This window comes from Streptopelia decaocto (genome assembly GCF_964273445.1).
Source record: "Streptopelia decaocto genome assembly, chromosome: 15".
In the NCBI taxonomy this organism is placed as follows: domain Eukaryota; kingdom Metazoa; phylum Chordata; class Aves; order Columbiformes; family Columbidae; genus Streptopelia; species Streptopelia decaocto.
In genome coordinates this window covers 9,596,380-9,616,143 of record NC_138670.1, presented here as the reverse complement: position 1 = coordinate 9,616,143, position 19,764 = coordinate 9,596,380, and the positions used below count along the sequence as shown (strand labels likewise).

Sequence of the window (19,764 nt, the reverse complement as noted above, 5' to 3'; positions counted from 1 at the left end):
CCCATTGAGACAGGATGTATTTTAGTACTGGCACTAGAAAAGCTCAGTCGGTGCTGCTCACACTGCTGCAGCACGTCAGGCTCTGCCTGTGCTCCCCACGCGTCTCTGGCAGCAGCGCTGCTGCCATCAGGACTGATTTGCCTTTTGCTGGAATGAAAGACTCTTCTACCGGTGACTGAGAAGAAACTGAACAAATAGTGGCTTCTGTTTTTCTTGTTAGCATCACCCTGATCTTTGAGCACCTTGAAGTGTCTGACCAGAGAATTTTGGAATAAACATACCTGTAGCCCAGCTAATAGTCCTTCCCAGCCTGCCTTTCTCTCTTGAATGAGTGATTCTTCTCAGTCTGTCCTGCAAATCATTGATTTGTTGAAGGGACAGCATAGAATGGTTGCTCTGTTCACTTTGGTATTTATTATTCTTGCTAGGTTTTGTAGAAGAAGTGTACAAATAAAAAAAAAACCCCAACTCGAAACTATAAAATTTACAGAGAATAATGAGGTTACTGTTATTTATGACAGTGTTGTTAAAAGTAATAATATCAGAGCACCTTTGGACTTGATAATCAAGTGGCATCACAAAGAAATAGAATGTGCCTATATTAGATATAAATTGTAAATATATATGTAAAGTAAATTATAAAGTACATATAAAATTTATGAGCTTATATGTAAGACTAGATGTACTAGTTAAAGGAATCATTTTGGAGGAATTTATACAAACTATATAAATTTTTGTATGTAGTATAATCCTGTATGAAGATAAAATACTTAGGTATATTTATTTATTTTAAATATATTTGCTCAATATATTTATTAATGTTTGCATAAATCAATGATTCTTAGTACAGTGCCCTTACAGAAAAGACAATGTCAGAGCACCTCGCCCCTGCCTACTTGCAATCTATGCAGTTCTGTGCCCTTTGGGATCATTATTACACTGAGATAAGTATCTTCAGCTGTTCACGTGAAAGCTTGACGTTCTCCCCATGTTGGCCTTCAATAACTAACTCCATAGAATACATCAACTTTTGAATTTTATGTTACTGTTAAGCTTCTTGAAATACCTGTGCTTGATAAGGTGCTGTGTCGTTTGGGTGTTTAACTTAACTATACACTAACCACGCCAAGTGCTCTTTGGTTTAAGGCTGGGACTTGAACCAATGTTCATAAACCAAAGCACAGGAATGGATTCTAGGGATTTAATGTTTTCAAAAAGACAAGGATGGTAGGAAGTACAGATGTTAGATTTGCGTTTTTTTTTCTTCTACTGTGAAGAAAAAATAGTTCAAGGCATCTTCCATTTATGATAATATGTATTTTATAAGTAAATTGACGCTGTGCGAGGGTGTTTCTCTGCTTTTTTGAAAATAAACAGCTCAGTACTTGCGGGCAGGATGCATTTTGCCCTGAGTGTTGAGAACGTGGGGAGACGAATCTGTGAATGGTAGGAACACTACAGCCTATGTCCAAAATTAATAATTTGTGTGGACAAATAACTCCTGTTTACCTTAGCAGCCATCAGAAACTACCTTTGAGTAGGATTAACTGACCTGGATGTGCAGATAAATAAATCATGTGAAGCCCAGAGGCAAAAATTACTTCATTAGCAGGAGCAAATATCTGAAGCTGTCAGTCCATTATATTATACATGCAAATAAAGGTGGAAGAAGTGCTTTTCTCCGAATGACCATGCGGGAGCACATTCCACTGCTGATGTGCGTGCTTTCATCCTGAGAGTGCTTGGGCTGCCAGTATCTTTATGGCTTACATACCATCTAGAGCCTCAGCAGACTGTAACTCGCACGTGCAAGCCTGGTCACTATGCACTTTAATTTCTTTTTGCTCCCTGTGAACTGAGATGGAGCTACTTACTGCCATCAATGGATACATGTGCTCTTGCTGCTTCAAATAGTTTTCTCAGAAAGTTATTAATTTTCATTACGAATCTACTTTGGCCTTGGTTGCCTCTTGTGTGATGTCACTGTAACTTTGGACAGTGGCAAATCCCAGGGAGATGATGTTTTCGTATGTCCTTCACCTTCTCGGATTGTAAACATATGTTATGTTGCTAGGCTGATTCAAATCAAAAGTTGGCATCAAGTTTTAGAACCAGTTTCCTGGCAGATGAAGAACACGCATACAAAGCTCTTGCACCACAATGGTACGTGACCTGATTGACAAAAACTGATGACAAATTTTTAATTGGATAAAGTTACAGACAGAAAATGTTTCAAGTTAGTTTTCCCCTGAAAAATATATTTATACAATGTTAAACACAGTATGATGCTCCTTAAATTTGGATATAATATTAGTTATTTTAAAGGAAGAAAAATGTCTGTGTGTGTACAAGAAGGAGGGAACATAGGTATTGATTTGGGCAGTTGAGTTATACGCAAATCAATTTACTTTTCAGTTCTGGAGAATGAGCATTGCAGCTGGTTATTCATGACTGCCTCGTACTTTCTGCCTTTGTATCATTGATGGAGCAGAGAGCAATTCTGTTCTGAAGCAGAAAGTTTCTATGCGTTGGCTGCTCTGTTAAACTGGGAATAATGATTTCTTTCCAATAGTTGCCACCTTGCAATGATGGCAACATTCACTGGTGAAACAGTGCCTGACGGACCAGTTTGCAAGCTTTATAGAAGTTGCCTTGTCTACACTTTTGTGATGCTCTGTTGTACAGTGGTGAAGTTGGTTTTAAGTATCATTCTATTACCTCTTGTGAAGTAGAAAGAAGATGCAATTTCATATTAATATTCTTGATGTTCAGTTATGTTCAGTTTGGTGCCATAGCAGATGGGGAGTCCTGATTACAGTGATCTAGCCTGATGTGATGGGACTGGACAAAGGAGAGAAATTAAACAGGGTTCTCTGTTTCCACACGCTTGCTATCTTCTTTTCTTCCCTGTGCCACCTGTAGTGGTTCAGTGCACACCTTATTTACTCATTTCAGTTCTGTTCAATATGATTTGTAGAGATGTCTCTCACACTAGTTGTTCCATTGTATATTTTGGTGCTTCTTGTATCCATGTGCTTGATAATCCTTTCATTGTGTTTCTTGGTTCAGATGGAACAATGGAGCACTCTTTTTCTATGTTTGGAATTGTTTCTTTCTGAAGTTTCCGATTGCTTTAGATAAGCCAAACAGAAGAAAGCCAATTGTAACAATGGGAAGAGGTGAGTTTCCCTTTCTGGAACATAAATCAGAAAACAAGAGATAAGATGTGAAGGGGAAAGAAAAGATCTGCGGTGTCCTCTCTGAGGAACATTCCAAGACTGTCGGTGAGGTGTGTTCAGCATTGTCCAGAGAACCTCTTTAACTCTCTGATGTTTTACAGCACCAAAAGTAGCTTTCAAACCGGGAAAAGGAGTTTCTTTCTATTTTGCTGAGTCTTGCCGTGTTGTGGGAGTAGATGTCTCTAGAACTGCTTCAGCGTTTCCCTCCTCATGTTGGACATTTTGGAGCACCTCTTAGCACTGAAAGTTTCATCTGGTTGTTTTCCACCACACCTGTAGAATAAGCCTGACTCATGTCACTGTGCAGCAGATCATTAGCACCCACTTCTTTCCTCCTTCTGTCCCTGACTCCACAAGCAGACTCAGTAGCACAGGAATCTGTGTAAGCTGACTTCAATCATACATAACTTCACCTCAGTTCATGAGGTCTTGTTATTGTGTGCCTGAAGCTGTCAGCGCAGGTGTAGAACGGAGAAGTGAGCTCTAACAGTGAGCTCTAACTCTGGAGAGCTCTCTTTCCTCTTCTTTCTGGTGCCGCTGTCAATGGATGTTAAAACGGGATACAGTTCTTGGTAGCCTCCCTTAACTTTGAGCACTCTGTGGATTACTCGTCCATAAATGCTTTAAGGTGCTTATGGATCACATGCTTGTATTTCTTAGTATTTACATCAGTTACTATGTGAATAACAGTCTAACAATATAAAAAGTTAATTATCTGGTACTTTGTGTTAGAGGTTTGACGTTCCACCCCCTTTTGGCTGTTGCTGGTTTTATAGTGTTATAAAGATTGGAGTTAGCCAAGATTTATATGGTGTTAATTAGATTACTTATTTCTGAGGACATGCCCAAAAAAAAAAGAAGTGACCTTTTCAACATCATTTCCCACCTTCAGTCTCTGCTGAAGATCAGTCCTGGCACAAGGTTTGTTTTCTGTTTTTTCCATCTTCATAATTGCAAGTTTATTTTTCTGGGAAGGCAGACAGTTCTTCCAAGTTTCTTTCTTTCCAAATGTGTGCCTAGTTCCACTGAGAGACATTCACACATCCCCTTGATCAAACAAACAAACCAACCCAGCATCTTCATTTGGTGTAGTGAGCAAACAATGGCTGCGGGTAAACCAAAACTTGGAGTGAACTCTGCAAGTGAGGTGAACTGTTTGTAGAATGAGGCTTTTCTGGAATGTGTAATAAAATCAGAAGACATTGGGTTGTACATTATTATAAAGTTGAATTCTCTGCCTTTTGCTTTCATTTGATTTAAGATAAAACTCACAGAAAGATATAAAGTCATTGCCTAATCAATGAATAGGTTTATCAGTATTTTGTAAACAATGTGTGCAGTGGGTGTTTCTGGTCGGTGCCTGTTAAAGAGGCAGGTGTCCACATCCTTCTGTGAGCAACAACCTTCATCTCCCGTCACCGAAACCGTCCTGGTTCAAGTCTTGCTGGGGCTGGGAAGACCCACAACCTGAGTTTACTTCTCTCTGCCGGGACTGGTACCCTGCAAAGTAGGTTCGAAGCAATCTATGGAGTAGAAAGAGAAAGCAGTGGTTGCTTTTATATTGGAGTCCAGGACTCTGCTTTGTAGAAGTAAGAGGTGACTCCCTTTTCCATTATTTCATACTGTCGCAGAATGGAATGTTGCACAGCTTTGATCTAGCAGCAATTTGGGGTTTATTACGGTACAGCACAAGTTTAATTTGTGATTTCTAATAACGCTTAGTCAACAGCTGATTATCAAAATGATTTAACACAAACCAGTGGGATTTGTTACAATTACAACGGTGACTTGATTACTGATGCAATGATGTCAAACGTCATACTTACAAAAGAGAAAGTTAAGTCACTTACATATCAAGATACACAGAGGTATATGATTAAAAGCTTATATACAAATCTATAAATGCACACATATAAATGCGCATTAATTTGTGGATATTTGAATATATTCACACACTAACCTATAGCTTTGTGCATATGTATGTGGAATAAATGTGGAGGTATACCTATAAAATTTCTCTCTCAAGTTAAGTGAATTACTCACTTCAGTGCATCAGCATTCCTCAATGGGCAATTTGTTGAAGCTGGAGAAATGTGTCTTTGCCTGTGCCTTCGTGGCGCTGATCTGTCATGAGATCTCTCTGAGGGGTGTCCCACCTCAGAGGGAGCTTCTGAGTCACGGCCCACTGCGGTCCAGGAGGGCTCCAAGGGCCTTGTGTTAGGATCACTGTTTATACGTTGCAAGATGATTGATTTTAGTCAGTAATTTTCCACTGTAACCACCCTTAGGATGAAGTAATGTTCTGGCAGCATCCAGAAGTCTCTAGGTTGTATAGTTCTGATACCGTTTTCCTCGGCTGAGTCCCAGGTAGCAGGTTTATTGAGCTGTCAAAAGTGACTGATGATCGCTACCGTTCCAGGCAGAAAGGGGTCTGTTCCTGTACGGCAGGAGCTCCAAGAATATGGAGGGTTGTGCCTTCGTTTCTTGACTCATTGAACTTGTGCCCCGGTTTTCCCCGACTTTATTGCACTTGCACAATGGGAATTGTTTTCCCCAAGTCATGCCTGACTGCCCTGGTAGCCAGGTAGCAGGGTGACCCAGGAAAGAGGGGCTGCAAACACCACAAATACACAAGAAGGCTATGGAAAATTTGAGTAGGAAATCCATAATATCCAAGATTTTTTTTTTTTTTTTTAATGAAGAGGAAAACTGAAATTTTGTATGTTACAGCCTCAAAATAATATTATGGGATAATTCAAAATTTTACCAATAACCATAATTTTCTGACAAACTCCAAGTTTTTTGTTTGTTTGATATGTTTTGCTTTCGTTTTGTTTTTTTTTTTTAATTTCAGACTTATACACAGAGGTTTTATTTTGTTGTGAAACAGAACATTAGAGGCATGGAAGAGTGGCACTTTGTCATCTGTGCTGACTTCAGACACGAGGGTTAGTTGTGCCTGTGCATATTGATCAGAGGTCTGTTCTTCCGTCAGTATGGTCTGTGCAGTTTAACACTGTTTTCTGTGGATGTGGGATATCCTTTTGTGACCTTTAGAAGATTTCACAAAGCATGTTGAAGTTCCAAAAAAGACTATAGATTATTTCCTGTAACAAGTTGTTCTGTAGAAAAATATGAAAGAAAATAAGCAGCTTTTTTTTCTTCTGTGATTTCTTCAGGATAAGCTGAATGCAGCCTTACCGGCCAAATTTAATTCCTGGAATATCATCCTCCTTTTTTTTTTTTTTTTCATTGTAGAATATTTAGGTGGATAACTAGGAAGTTAATGAAATTATACCAATGTAAAATAAGTGAGGGCAGTTCCACAACATTGTCTTTTGCTTGAATAAGGCCTGATCACTGACTCATGTGCAGTGGGAACCTTACAGATACTAAAAGCAGGAAACTGCAGTTCGAGCAATTTTACAAAGATTAAGGAAGGCTCTTGCTTATCTGCTAAATACCAGTGTGGTCCGTGCTTTGTGAAAGAGTAGATGCACTCTTCTGAATTCGTAATGTTTTAGAAACCTTGTCAGCTGCAATCTCTGGCATGGCCCTGTACACAGCTCGTATGCAAACCTTATTAAAAAGCACATGATGTTTTTGTTGCTAAGGAAACATAAGTCATTAAGCCCTCGAAGCATAATTCATAAGAAACAAATTTTAGCTATTAACATCTACTTTCTCCATTAGTGCCATGAAACCTACATGAAATAGCCTTGCAGTTTCCTGGCTAATGGAAGTGATGTGACTGGAGAATGAAAAGGTCAAATGAGAAATTACAATTCACTGAGCTCTAAGTATGGCCAGAATGCAGGTCAGGATATGTTTTCTTCTCTTGTGTTGATAATCCACTGAGCACCTGTTTATCCTACTCCTGTTCCTGTCTATTACGAATCACGTTAAAGGCGAGCCCTTGCCCAGCAAAGCAAGATCAGACCTGCATTCTCCAAGAGCTCTATTTGGAATATGAAGATAAAAATTAGGAATGGGAAAAGGGAATGGTGACTTATTTTCTATTGCTTTAAGTTTTCATCTCTTAGTCATTTTAAACTTGACTTATTTGGTTTTAGTATGTGTATTCCGTTGTAATTAACTAAATGAAATGAGGTTAATGCAAAATATGGTTATAGATAGCATATTTTATTTTTGTGTTTTGGTCAATCTCAGTTTTCTTTTAAAATCTATGATATTTTTTTCTTCCTCTTCATCTTTCTCTCCCTAGTAATTGCATTGGACACATTACTTTTTTTCATATTAATAGTGCAAAGCATATGGAAACTTCTTGTGAAGAACCCATTGCAGCTACACAGGTCAGTCTGTGCCAGACTTCCACTGTGCTTGCATTCTAGCAAATATTTCTAGCAAAAAAATTAGGGAGGGAGTGAATCCTACTTGCTTTTTCAACTGGATTAAACAGTTGCCACTGCCAAGTGTGACCCGGGGCATGGACAATCAGGACCCCAAGCCTGGCCTGTGTTATTGTTGATACATCGTGGGCACCCTTGTTCAGCTTTGGGATCAAGAAGTCAAGGGGAAGTCAAAGTCATTATGGGCTTTTTTTCTCAACTGCTCCACTGATTTTGAACTATTCTCTCTGTATTTGAGAAGAGAATTAATGTTGCTGTCTGAAAAACGTAAGTGTTGATTTTACTATAGTGGGGTAAGACTAATGAAATACTGGGATGTGTAACCTCAGGCTCCAAGTCATCCACCAACAGTTTAATGTACTAAATCAGTTGTAGTCAATTGGTGAAGTCCATTGTCAGCTTTGCTCAGACTTTATTCAGGCACCATATCTGCATCTCCAAAGACAGGTCTATGTAAGAACAGAACAAATAGTGATTACGAGCTTCCAGACTTTGCCCCCACAGCCTTAACGTAGTTTCAGTTAGCTCACATGCAGTTTCTGTTCAGATAAGTCACAATGAAATAGTGACACTGAAGTATACTCTGCTTTCTTCAGGGTTTTAACAGACTTTGCCTGAGAGCAAACTCAAGAACTTGGCAGTAGGCGAGTACCAAGAAATTAGTATATGACAACATTGACTTTTCTAGTGGCATAATCGTGAGAATGTGCATCGAACTCTGGATTGTGAGCCTGTGGCAGTATACCTGAATGCAGAGATGAGCTTGTCAAACAGCCTTGTGTAGCAACATGGTCTTTGAGGGACAAAAACGTGTCAGAGATCTCCAGATAACATAATTTGGTTTGAAATGTGCCTCCAGAACTTCAAAGTTAGATCACGTTATTCAGGGCCTCGTCCAATCAGGTTTTGGAAACCTCTGAGATGGAGACTTCTCAGTCTTTCTGGGCAACCTGTTTCAGGGCTTAATCATTTACAATGAATTCCATGTTTTCTTTTGCTGCAATTTGTGACCATTGTTTCTTGTCCTTTCACTGATGCACCTCTGTCTTCCATGTAATTGCCCTTGAGATATTTGACAATGCCAATTGAATTCTTCTCTCAAACTTTCTCTTCTTGAGGCTGAACAATCACAGTCCCTCAGCATCTCCTCACATGTTATGTGGTCCAGGCACTTACTATTTCACGGACCCTTCACTGTACTCTCCAGTTTATCAGTATCACTTTGATGCCAGAAGGCCCCAAACTGGATGCAGTGTTTGAGGTGTTGCCTCACAAGTATCAAGCAGGGTTCACTTCCATCTGCCAGCTAGCTGTGCTCTTGCTAATGCAGCTGTACACGTTTCCACCATTGACTCATGCTGAGTTTACTTTCTACCAGCATCCTCTAGCCTGTTTCGTGGACTTATGCTGTCCCAGGGGCAGAACTTGCATTTGTCTATGCTGAATTTCACAAGGTCCTTGTTGGCCCCTTCCTGTAGCTTGTTAGGGTCTCTCTGAATGGCAGTGCTGACCTCCAGTGTGTGAATTGGTCTCTTGCATTTGATGTCATCCATGAACCTGATGAAGGTGCATTCTGTCCTATTGTCAAGGTTCAGGTCATTGATGAAGATATTAAACAGTACTGAACCTGTTGTAACCAACTTTCAGTTAGACTTTGAACAATTGTTCTTTGAGCCTGATATTGCTGCCACCTTTTAAGCTCACTCACCCAGTCCACACCGCTCCAGTTCGGCTGCAATGATGCTCTGGGAGACCATGTCAAAAGCCTGCCATATTTAGAGCCCACAGAACAGGTTATTTTATTGTAGAAGGCAGTCTCAGGTTTATCAGGCAAAATTTTCCTGCAGTAAATCTGAACCAGCTGTTCCCAGTCACCTATTTTGTCCCTTGCGTACCTGGAAATAGCAGAAATTAAATCTGCAGCAACAAGTTGGTCAAAGACTTAGAAAATTCTGCCTCGGTATCCTAAGAAAGAATTACACCTCTTGCAGGTTGGGTCTGTGGTAAGGCCGGAGCACTGGCAGCTCAAGCCGCTGTGGCTCAGGCACGTGAACACAATCTCGCAGCCGTCCATACCTGACAGGGCACAGCGCAGTGTTTGTGCTTGCTGATACGGCAGGACACAAAAGGATGTCCTCAAATGTGCCGCGTCCTGATATCCATGTGTTTTCCTCTGTAAAGTAAGAAACCAGGAGATGTTATATGAAGTGCAAGTTTGTGGAGAAATTTGTTCTTTGAGACTAGCTTCTTCCAGGTTCAATGCCAGGGAAAAGACTTGGCTGCTGGGAGGACACTTGTGCTTCTTGAGTGCCTGGATACTGTGCCATTTTTGATCTACCATTCAAACACAATTTGCCAGGCTGTAGCAAAAAGCAGCCTGTCCTACAAGCTGCTCTTTTCCTTTGAAAGCTGGCAACAGCAACGTGTGCGGACTCCCTTTGCTGAGAACACGAGTTCCTGCCTGTTACAGAATATATCTAGTGAAGAAAAGGTAGAAGGGGAGGTGCAAGAGATGGAAAAGCAGCACTACTAGACCTTTTTGGGTGGGGAGCCCAGTGCTTATTTGGCAAAGCAGCAGCCAGCATTGAGCAGTGAGGAGGGAAGCCTTGGAACCTGCGACTGCCCTTGCTCTATTTTCAGGCAGTTGGGAACTTAAATCCTGCCACCGCAATTTGGGAGGTGACACCAGCCATATGGAAATGTCTTAGCCTGTTTTTACGAATGCACAAGTATTAGCAGCAGGCTTCCTCTGTGTAGTTGTAGGGAGTTAGCTTGACTGTTGTCACCTCTGACAATGAAAGTTGTCCCCTCCTATCCCCAAAATGCTGAATGAGTATGTCTTGATAGATTTTATTTAACAGTGATTTGTGCCTGAGGGTCACCTTGGTTCTGACATGGTCTGAGGCAGCCTGTGTTCAGATTCACTGAAGCATCTGATCATGATGAAAAGAGTCTTAAATGGTCAAACGAGTCTCCTTCTATTATTGCCAGTTGTTCTGGATTCTTAAGGAATCATTAACAAGTAGTAAAATAATAGCCACTCTTAATCAGCTGGGTGTTCTGTGATTGTACATGAACATATCCTCTACCCTTGTGATCTCTGAGAAGGGGATTTTTAAAGTACTGTTTCAGTCAAATGAAGTAATTTCTAATGAACGAACATGTAAAAATATCTTTTTATGTGTTTCCTAGTTTGGAGACAGCTTTCTTAGAGAAAATCCCATTATTGATATGCAGGAAATATCTTAGATTTTTTCTAAGTGGCTATATAATGTACAAATGAATGTTTCTACATATGGAAACAATTCAAACAAGTTACAAATCTACACTTCTCCACAAAATGTACATGTTTATTCACATGAATGCTATTTATTCTGTCAACTAAAGGGCCTAATTGGTGTAGTCTTTGAAATTTTTTTTTGTATAAATGTGTGATTTGCTTACTCTCTAAAGTATTCAGATCAAATTTTATCTGTGAGCACAAATGGAAACTCAAACTCTGATTGTCCCTCTGGGCTACACCCGGAGTGTCCTGGAATGCGAATCTCTCATTCTATCTGTGATCTTTGCATGATGTTCCCAAAACATTTACAATTCTTTTGCATGAGCCTAAAGGAGGATCACTGACATTTAAGGACTTAGAAGAGATTTTTGTTATTCTGGGACTAATCTCTGAGAATAGATTGTGAGTTTGTATTCCAGTGTTATGTAGTCCCTCTGGATGTGGTCTGTTTGGATGGAATGGAAGCTACATTCTTTTCTGGGGTGACTTCAGTACTCAGCCAGATCTACATAGGTAAGTCTTACAGTCCTCAACAGAGTTTCCAGTAGGCAGTGCCTCATGATACTAAACTTATTATCTGACACTTAAAAATATGTCCCGAATTTTACACACCTTCTTAAACACAGTGTACTACACTCTGCAACTGCACCTGAATCACCAGAGCTCCACACCTGAAGTATTGTGAAAGTGAAGGGTAATTTAAAGCTAGCTGCCTTCTCTTGCCATGAGCATGGATAGGGAACCTGTCATCAGTGCTTAACGTCCTTGCCCGGTTACCACCCAGTTCACATTAACAGTCTTTTCCATGTCCTGGGCTATCAAAAACTTTATTCAGTAGTGCTTATTCGGATGGATTATCACATCTGCATTTTACACACTGCATTAGTGTAGCATGCTAGTGGAGGAATAACATTGAAATTATTACTGCAAATATAAGTAATACAATAAGTATAGCTGTTGAATAAGCTGGATTTAGTTCTGACCTATTCTGTGTATCCAACACAGACCATGCTGGGCCCTGAGCTTTCTGGCAAAGCCAGAAAAGCCCAGAGGAGGCTTTTTGTTCAGCAGTATTACTTGAGAAATAAGTGAAGTTGGTATGTCTTGCTGCTAAAAGCATTACTCTTTAGGGTTTTGTTGATTTCCCACTCCTAATTGTTAGTAGTACCCTTCTCTGGCTTTAAATAAGAAAACTGGAGATGTCGAATCCTTATGGAGCAAATATGACTTTTTTTTGGTTTTTTTTAGGGGATGGAGGGGGAAGGGAAAAGCATTCCAGGAGTTTTTCTCCTGGAATCATTTTCTCTGAATAATTTGGTATATGATATTGAATGTGTATTCTAGATTTCATCTACAGATTGTGCAGTGGTTTGGAAGAATGAAAAGTATTACTGTGATGACTGTTCTTGGTAGGAACTTTAATTTTTTATCCTATCATGACAGCATTAAAGAGAGAGAGAGAGAGAGAGAGAGAGAGAGAGAGAGAGAGAGAAAGAAAGAAAGAAAGAAAGAAAGAAAGAAAGAAAGAAAGATACAATGCTGATTTTTTAGTTACATTATGCTAATCATGGGATGGCTGTTTCAGGAATGCACAGAACAGCACCAGGAGGTTTTATTCCTAAAGAACACTTCTGATGGAGAACATCCATAACTGAGCATCACTTTCATCCTCTGTGTTCCCTACATTCTGTAGCGGTTTGGGGAGTACCTGCTCATCCAGTTAGTCAGGCTTCCTGGTGTTTTGAGTTGCCAGATAACAAGAAAGATAGGGCTTTTGAAGCCAGTTTATTCCTAAATATTTTCCTTCTTGTGTCTGAGTAGTGCATTCTTAGGTGGTAATTGGCCTCTGTGTTCCCTTTAACAAAGAAGGCAAGTGTGATAACTTTGGCAAGGTAATGACTTCTTGACTGTTGCCTCTACCTCAAGCACTGTTTCAAATTAAAAGCACTCTCAGCACGATTTTCAACGTGATGTCTAGAACATCAGCAACCTCTCTTCCTGCTGGATTTAGCAGTGGCAAAATTAGGAGAGCTGGTTTGTTTTGGGAAGAGCTGTACACACTTTGAAGAGTTTCCTTACTGTAAAGAGACTATTGCATTTAATTAGTGGTTTGTCTGTCTTTCTGGTTAGGCTCCTTACATCACAATGTGAGGAAACACATTTGACGGCACCTGTGAAGACTGAGGTGGTTTTTTTTTGTTTGTTGATTTGGGATTTGTATGTGTCATCAAAGACTCATCTAATAATGTAAGCGACCAGCTTATGCCTCAGTCAAAATCCCGGAAATATCCACACCCATCGCTATGTCAGCTTTTCATCATCCAACCGCCTTCTGGTATGTCCGGGAAAGTCCTCACATAAATACACACATTACGTGTGCCGGTAAACATGTATACCACAGACTGAAATAACATTAATGTATCAATCTATTAATCTGTGAGGTCCACAAACTAAAATTCCATCTATGAATGTTCATCTTCCTACAAAATAACAATATCTATGTAGAGACTGCATCACACTGATTTAAATGATGAATGTCTATGACTAAATTAATTCTATAAATCTCTACATCTATTTTGGCAGCGCAAATGAAATTATAACATTCATGTATATTGAGGTTTCACTTTTAGTAGTCACAAAGTTTTGCTGTGGCTGATACCTTGCACAATATCAGAAGGCTTCATGAAGTATTTTAAACAGAATGTGTGTAGCTACTTGAACCTGAGTGTTAACCAGACTAGCTATAAAACTCCTGACAAGACGAGCTTTAATCAGATATGTACAGTCATTAGAACTATGATTGGAATAAAAATAATATGCTAGCAAAAACATAGATTGTGAAGCAATAAGCTAAACCAACGCTTTGAATATGAATGAGCAATAACTTTGTTACAGCTGCTGAGCTGTTTAACTTTTACTGTGCTTAGTCATGAGCCTCACGTGTCTTTTTTGATCATGGTTTAATTAATGTTTTAAGCTCTGATTTCCACAGAACATAGAAATTGAGGGATGGGCCTTTTACAAAGAAGGGCATGGTTGCCTTGGAGTTGCCACGTTGCCTTACTCTAGCAGTCGGTGCAATGTTCCTTCCCTTCACCTTGTCTTAGGAGCTCAGGTAGAGGTACGAGAATCTTGAGATCTGACAGAGTGTTGCTCCTGTGATCACAGCGTTTTATGAAGTTTTCAAGTTCTGTCCCTGTCTTGCCCTCAGTGATTATTAAAGTAAGAAAATATGTCATTAGTTTATATCATATTAGTTTCTTTTGGTTGAGCATACACAGCTCATGACCAGACTACTTGTCGTATAGATACCAGGTGAAGCTGACACTTCTCCTGGCAATAGATGCAGGCCACTGCCTTAACGCCAAAAGCTTTAATGCCAAAGTTAATGTTAAGTTGATTAAAGATTGAAACTACAGAACAAATAGTTTTTGGTTTTGAAATGTTATAGGTGGGCAGATGAGTAAGATCTCACTCCAGAAGGGATCTCCATTTCATGCCAAAATAACACTTGTGTCCTTTATTCTGGTCCAGATTGTGTCAGAAGTCTGAACAAAAGATACCTCTGCATAATGTATCTGGTAATTTATCATTATTTTTTGCTTTCAGATAATATCAGTGTGTTTTTTACACTCTTAATGTTCATTATTTCCATTTCTCATTTTTTTTCTAACTGTATCTGTGTATCTTTTTCATTGTTGGTTGCAGGTTTTTGTTTGTTAGCTTTTACTTCCCCCGATAGGGAAGTGTTTCCAGGCAAATCTTTTATCTTGACCAGGTATGCCCATGTCTTACTGTTCCTTATCAATTTATTGCTCCAATACCAAAAAAGTATTTGTTTCAAATGTGAATACTGTCACGTTCGGTCCAGATTAGTTAAAGCATATTTCCCCTGGGTTCTCTCCAATAATGTATTTGGTTCTTACTAGTTTTCCAGAAGCTTCATATTGTATTTTGTACAGTATCATTCAGATTTTTTCCTCATTTAATTTTCAAACCAAACACTGTACAAACAAGAGACTTAACTGAAGAGCCCCTGGGACCCTGTAGAGCAAACTGGTCATATCATATTAGTAGATTATCATCTTCTCCCTCCTTCACTTAGATTTCTTTAATCAAATTAACCTGTTAAATACAATAAATAATAATAACAATAATATATTTGTTGCTGCTTATTGCTGTAGGGCTGTCAAAACATATCCACAAAGGATGAAGCTATCCGTTACTCAAGAGTGATTACCTTTATTTCAAGCAAAATAGAATATGAGCAACCAGGGTTTTCATTAGGTCACCTGAAAAATTGGAGAATTATTTCAGCGGAAGGGGCATCAGCAGCTCATTTCCTGTTCATTTTTCTCCTGTATTTTATACAGCAGAGATATTATTTTCCCTAAAGCATCTCTGAAATGAGTGGCAATAATATTCATGAGAGTAGTGATCGTGATTATGCAGCCAATCTGGATAATTCCTTCTATTATTTAATTTTAGCTATAGTAGAAGCAGCAAACCAGTATGTATCAATCTCTAAAAAAGAGTTTTCTGGAAATGTTGCATTAGGGGAAAGGTAGGAAGCTCCCAAGAAGGATTAGCAAGCCTCTAACATACACAAAATATGATGGATTAGATCATGAGAGTAATAAATACATTGTGTGTTTTACAGTCTAGGAGGTAATAATCATACTTCTGTTTTAATGAGAATGCTGCTCAATTAAGAAGTTGTTTGTGGGGAACAATCTTCTGTGCTGTCAGGTGGATAAATCTAGCGACAGTCGGCTTTGGTTTGGGGGAGTTTAATCTGCTATTCAAATTTATTAGTTCCAATGGAAATGTCAAACCCGTCTCTTGCCCTTAATCCTCCCTATTAATCTCCTGATTTATAAGAAGGAATAAAATCTTAATAAAACAAAAATAGATTCAAGCTATCTTATTTGCTGTCTTAGGCTATCTGATAGGAAAAGTGCAGTCCTTGGACTGTTGTTTTTATAACATTGGCAATGCGTAGATACCGCAGGGCTGGACGTACTTAGTGATCCCAGGGAGATAATTTAATCAGTTGCTGGAGGACCGGCTGTATTTCCTTGCTTCAATTCTCTTGGTCTATTTGCATATAAACCTGTTTTGATGTTGTCTGATATTTCTACTCCATGGAGATACTGATAAGAAAATTAATCTAGAAATAGCGCTGATTTTAATTTTGTCTTTTTGGACTGTTTGTAAATATTAGTTTTGTTTATTTTGTTTTTCATGTTTCTTTATCTGACCCTCTAAGTGGATAAGAATAGAATGACCTTGCTTTCTTTCTGATATCCTTTTAGGAAGGCACCTGTTTTCCTACTGATTTTTAATTCTGTCTACATCACATCTTCTGGAGTTTGGATTTCATTTTCCTTTTAGTAATTCCTCTCCTGTGGATTCCATTTTTCAGTTTCCAATGTTTTTGTCATCCTTCTGTGGCTAATTCTCCCAATTAGACCTGAGTTTTCCACACTTAATCAAGGTTGCACAAAGAGAAATAGGACTTGTGGCATCAAACAAAAGGTGCTATGTAATCCTCCTGTCTCCTGCTCTGACTGCCATCCTCTATTATTAGGACTACCTTAGGAAAAATTTGCTGAGACCCTTTTAATTTATATTTTGTCCACTTGCAAATATGATCTCTTTTCTCACTAAGTTCATATTCTGTAGCTAGAAAAGCAGCAAAGGAGGGGAGACACTTTACTAATGTAGTATGTACCCTTCTGCAAGTAAAATAACCACACATTTTTGTCTGTTGTTGTCCTTTATTAATTGTACAGACAATGCTTTGTATAAATTAGCATTTCTGAAGGGCATCCCAAAGAGAAACCTGCTTGGAGGAATGTCAGAGAAAAGATTAGAGGAGTCCCTCAGTGGGAGGTAGTTTGCATACTGGTGCATCTTTGTTTGTAGCTTGTTTGTTTTACTATTTGTTTTATCATTTGCTGTCTTCAAGAAGAAGACTTACACACAAGATTTGAGGAGCCTGGGCTAAGTGACCCCAAGGGCTATAATTCTCACATTTTCTGTACTGCAGTCCCATTTTCTAATTACAACAGAGCAGTTGCAGCTTCTACAAAGTTCATGTACCTGCCCTGTGAGCCCTTGCAGTTTTATGGTTGGATATGCAAATCCATGACATAATTCTGTTTGGGCTCCGTCAGTAATCTGGTGTGATATTTTGAACAAGTTACTACACCATTCTGTAGCTGTTTGTGCTCTCGTCCATTGTCTGTTTTGTTTATTCAGGTATGAGCACACATATTCATGATAAGCTAAATGTCATCAGACTTGATTCAGAGGGGAGCAGTCATTATAGACACGGATCACAGTCTGTGTTATGCTACTTAGACTGTTTTTCTCATTCCCATTAAAATCTGTTACTTCAATGAGTTAACCTGGCTCACAGGAAAAAGTAGAGAGATCTCCTCAATATATCAAATTATTTGTAATTTTCTCTAGTTTTGGAGCCCTATACTTGCTTGACCAGACACTTCAGGATGACAGGAGCACCCACTCAAGCACATCAGGAGGTTTAGTGCAAAGGTAGGTTCAGCCCTTTTCAAATGTGGAAGCTTGGCTGACCTTTCAGAGAACATTTATGTGCATGCAATTCATTAAGTGATTCATTTAGTGCACCAACAATCTGCTGAGTATGATGCTTCTGGGTTTCTCTTTGGACTGCAGATATGAGGATGTGGAGATGAGATATTCAGAGCCTCAACAAAGCTGCCTCCCCTTTTTGACAATCTCAGAGAATGTTTGGTTTGGGGCCTTCAGAGAGGAAGCAGAATTAAGTTTGCTCCCACAGCATATTGAAATAGGAATTGCATGATTGTTATTTTTTAAGCACCAATTCCCTGTTACTGTTTCAAACCTTGGACTCCTGTTGGTGTGGCCATACTAGGAGCTGTGGACCGGAGGTTGGAGTGTTTCTTAGCCTCCGAGCTCTTTTTTGCAGACGTCTGGATGAGAACGTGAGATACATTATAGCAGATAAATTCCTGCCTAATGTTTTCTTTGCTTTACCTCTGTAGACTGATGCAGAAATGGAATTAGTGAAAATCAAACATTTTGTTGGTTGCAAGGACCCACAGGCATCTACGTCAATCTTTGTAAAGAAGTGCCATCTACAGCCTATCTTAGGCAAACTCTTCCCTGATAATTAAGGTTAGTAAATAAGTCTTTTACTTTCCTCTGAAATACACAGCAGGGAAGGTTGCAGCTAATGGGAATTTTGGATGCTCAGCAGCTTCCAGGGTTAATTTTTTCTCTGTTGGATTTAAAGCTAACATTTCACAGTCCTGTAGGACAAACTGAAGAATGTGTTTTGGGAGAGATGCCTAAACTATCAGAGGACAACACTGCTTTATAAGAGTATCGGTGCTCAAACAGTGGTGAGATTTTTATTTAATTCGTGTAGGTAATCACAATTTATTATAGCTTCTTAGACTTTGGTGCTTTTTATTAGCCACAATTACCAAAGGGTAGTTTACATAAGAAAAATTCGTTGCCTATGAACAGCGTGCGAGACCTCAATTTCAACTTCCGAGGAAATAACCACTGCAAGATTAGTCAAACCTGCTGAGCTTTTTATGTACTGTACTGCTCGTTCTGCTCAATGTAACTTCAGCACAACATTTTACTTCCAAAAGGCAGCCTAATCAGCTGTAAATGAATAACGTTTCCCTTGTATCAAGCAGAGAACAGGACTTTCAAATATCCTCAGAACCCAGAAATGTGCCCAACACCTGTGTGTTTTGTTCTAAATATCCTGGATTTTTCTGACCTCTTGTAGCTCAGAGGATCACAGGCATCCTTTGGGGAAGCCTCCTTGTTAGGAGCTGTGAAGATCTGTTTGTAACCTGCGTGTTCCACATCTTTGTTGCCAGTTAATTTGCAGAGCTCGATTCTGAAGTCAGACGAACAAATACAGGGAGAGCAGACCCAAGCTCTGATGAACTTTGAGCTTATTTGAACGTGAAGCTGATTAGCTACAAGAGAGAGAACCAACACCACGGTCTAAACACCCTGAAATTCAGCATGGTATAAGCTCCTGGGTCTGAGTCTTGTGGTTCACAGGCATCTTTACCTGTATCCATGTGAGATGTAAGGAGTTTCTAGTTGTCTCCTTGCCAGAAATAAGGGTAGTTTCCCCATTGAGTAATGCTGCTGAGTTAAGAGATGACACAGAGGGTGTCCCAGCTCCTGGACCCCTGGGTTTTCCCCAGGTGTCAGGTCACTCCTCCTCACAGATAATTGCTTACCATCATCATCTGAAAGGACTACATCTTCAGTGACTAGATATACAGGTACAACCACTTACAAAAAAAAAAAAGTATTCACTCAGAGAGAGGTAAATATGCGGGTTTATTGCAGCCAAGCCACTCCTTTCCATGCTCATTCCTTCTCAGACATCTGCTCGTGGATGTTAAAACCCTGAGCACCTTTGGCAGGGGGTTTGAACTCTGATATCTGCAGCACCTGTAGCAGAGGAGCAGTATTTGGGAAGGAATTGTTGTCTGAGGAAAAGCAGCAGTTTCAACTTGTGCCCCATGGGAGACAAGTGAATCTGAAGTTATATATTATATAAAACGTAGGGGATGACAGCAGTTTATCATTAACTTGAACTCTGCAAGAAGCATATAAGGAGAGAAAGAAGGTGACCAGAGAAGCAGCCAGGATGGAAACCATCATAAGGATCAACAATGCTGCGGACATCTCTGTTATTGTCCTCTATTTTTTGGTAGTCCTGGCAGTGGGACTATGGGTAGGTTGGGATTTTATTTTATACTTTTTTATTTTATTTTATTTTTTTTAACTTGATGAGCAGGTAGTTTATAGAGTCCTGGAAAAA

At 39.4% G+C, this 19,764-nt stretch overlaps 1 protein-coding gene across 4 annotated transcripts in view; it reads left to right on the top strand.

Moving 5' to 3' along the window:
- Window positions 1-19,764, top strand: part of SLC5A1 (solute carrier family 5 member 1) — a 54,276-nt gene that overhangs the window by 10,160 nt on the left and 24,352 nt on the right. For 3 of the 4 annotated variants that reach the window (XM_082065927.1, XM_082065929.1, XM_082065926.1), the window contains one exon: window positions 17,945-18,077. The gene's annotated coding sequence lies outside the window, so the exon portion shown is untranslated. Of the gene's footprint in view, window positions 1-17,393; window positions 17,454-17,944; window positions 18,078-19,764 lie in introns of those variants that run through there. The other variant, XM_082065928.1, reaches the window with a different exon arrangement.